Source organism: Protomyctophum parallelum (genome assembly GCF_964188405.1).
Source record: "Protomyctophum parallelum genome assembly, chromosome: 5".
Classification (NCBI taxonomy): domain Eukaryota; kingdom Metazoa; phylum Chordata; class Actinopteri; order Myctophiformes; family Myctophidae; genus Protomyctophum; species Protomyctophum parallelum.
Window position 1 is genome coordinate 3,246,867 of NC_139702.1, and position 2,514 is coordinate 3,249,380.

The following is a 2,514-nucleotide window of genomic DNA, read 5'->3' on the forward strand; positions in this document are numbered from 1 at the left end:
AGCATTAGCTTGTTAGCATTAGCTTGTTAGCATTAGCTTGTTAGCATTACCTTGTTAGCGTTAGCTTGTTAGCATGTTAGCATTAGCTTGTTAGCATAGCTTGTTAGCATGTTAGCATTAACTTGTTACCTTTAGCTTGTTAGCCCCGCAGCGCACCTCGGAGCATTGCCCCGTCGGGCCTATGAGTTGTCGGACAAAAGGATGCCCCCCCATTAGCTTGTTAGCATGTTAGCTTGTTAGCATTAGCTTGTTAGCATTAGCTTGTTAGCATTAGCATGTTAGCATTAGCTTGTTAGCTTGTTAGCATTAGCTTGTTAGCATTAGCTTGTTAGCATTAGCTGGTTAGCATGTTAGCTCGTTAGCATGTTAGCATGTTAGCATTAGCTTGTTAGCATGAGCTTGTTAGCATTAGCTTGTTAGCATGTTAGCATTACCTTGTTAGCATTAGCTTGTTAGCATTAGCTCGTTAGCATTAGCTTGTTAGCATTAGCTTGTTAGCATGTTAGCTTGTTAGCATGAGCTGGTTAGCATGTTAGCTTGTTAGCATGTTAGCATTAGCTTGTTAGCATTAGCTGGTTAGCTCGTTAGCATGTTAGCATGTTAGCATTTGCTTGTTAGCATGTTAGCATGTTAGCTTGTTAGCTCGTTAGCATTAGCTCGTTAGCATTAGCTTGTTAGCATTAGCTCGTTAGCATTAGCTTGTTAGCATTAGCTTGTTAGCATTACCTTGTTAGCGTTAGCTTGTTAGCATGCATTAGCATGTTAGCATTAGCTTGTTAGCATGTTAGCTTGTTAGCATGTTAGCATTAGCTTGTTAGCATTAGCTTGTTAGCATTAGCTGGTTAGCATGTTAGCTTGTTAGCATGTTAGCATTAGCTTGTTAGCATTAGCTGGTTAGCTCGTTAGCATGTTAGCTCGTTAGCATGTTAGCATTTGCTTGTTAGCATGTTAGCTCGTTAGCATTAGCTTGTTAGCATTAGCTTGTTAGCATTAGCTTGTTAGCATTACCTTGTTAGCGTTAGCTTGTTAGCATGTTAGCATTAGCTTGTTAGCATAGCTTGTTAGCATGTTAGCATTAACTTGTTACCTTTAGCTTGTTAGCCCCGCAGCGCACCTCGGAGCATTGCCCCGTCGGGCCTATGAGTTGTCGGACAAAAGGATGCCCCCCCATTAGCTTGTTAGCATGTTAGCTTGTTAGCATTAGCTTGTTAGCATTAGCTTGTTAGCATTAGCATGTTAGCATTAGCTTGTTAGCATGTTAGCATTAGCTTGTTAGCATGTTAGCTTGTTGGCCCCTCCCCCTGCCTGGCCCCTCCCCCTTCCTGGCCCCTCCCCCTCCCCCTTCTGGCCCCTCCCCCTCCCCCTGCCTGGCCCCTCCCCTTCCCCCTGCCTGGCCCCTCCCCCTCCCCCTGCCTGGCCCCTCCCCTTCCCCATGTCTGGCCCCTCCCCTTCCCCTTGCCTGGCCCCTCCCCTTCCTACTCTCCCCCTGTCTGGCCCCTCCCCCCTCTGGCCCCTCCCCCTCCCCCTTCTGGCCCCTCCCCCTCCCCCTGCCTGGCCCCTCCCCTTCCCCCTGCCTGGCCCCTCCCCCTCCCCCTTCTGGCCCCTCCCCCTTCCTGTCCCCTCCCCCTCCCCATGTCTGGCCCCTCCCCTTCCCCTTGCCTGGCCCCTCCCCTTCCTACTCTCCCCCTGTCTGGCCCCTCCCCCCTCTGGCCCCTCCCCCTCCCCCTTCTGGCCCCTCCCCCTCCCCCTGCCTGGCCCCTCCCCTTCCCCCTGCCTGGCCCCTCCCCCTCCCCCTTCTGGCCCCTCCCCCTCCCCCTTCTGGCCCCTCCCCCTTCCTGGCCCCTCCCCCTCCCCATGTCTGGCCCCTCCCCTTCCCCTTGCCTGGCCCCTCCCCTTCCTACTCTCCCCCTGTCTGGCCCCTCCCCCCTCTGGCCCCTCCCCCTCCCCCTTCTGGCCCCTCCCCCTCCCCCTGCCTGGCCCCTCCCCTTCCCCCTGCCTGGCCCCTCCCCCTCCCCCTTCTGGCCCCTCCCCCTCCCCTGCCTGGCCACTCCCCCTTCCTGGCCCCTCCCCCTCCCCCTGTCTGGCCCCTCCCCCTCCCCCTGTCTGGCCCCTCCCCCTCCCCCTGTCTGGCCCCTCCCCCTCCCCCTTCTGGCCCCTCCCCCTCCCCCTGTCTGGCCCCTCCCCCTCCCCCTTCTGGCCCCTCCCCCTCCCCCTTCTGGCCCCTCCCCTTCCCCCTGTCTGGCCCCTCCCCCTCCCCCTTCCTGGCCCCTCCCCCTTCCTGGCCCCTCCCCCTCCCCATGTCTGGCCCCTCCCCTTCCCCTTGCCTGGCCCCTCCCCTTCCTACTCTCCCCCTGTCTGGCCCCTCCCCCCTCTGGCCCCTCCCCCTCCCCCTTCTGGCCCCTCCCCCTCCCCCTGCCTGGCCCCTCCCCTTCCCCCTGCCTGGCCCCTCCCCCTCCCCCTTCTGGCCCCTCCCCCTCCCCTGCCTGGCCCCTCCCCCTTCCTGGCCCCTCCCCC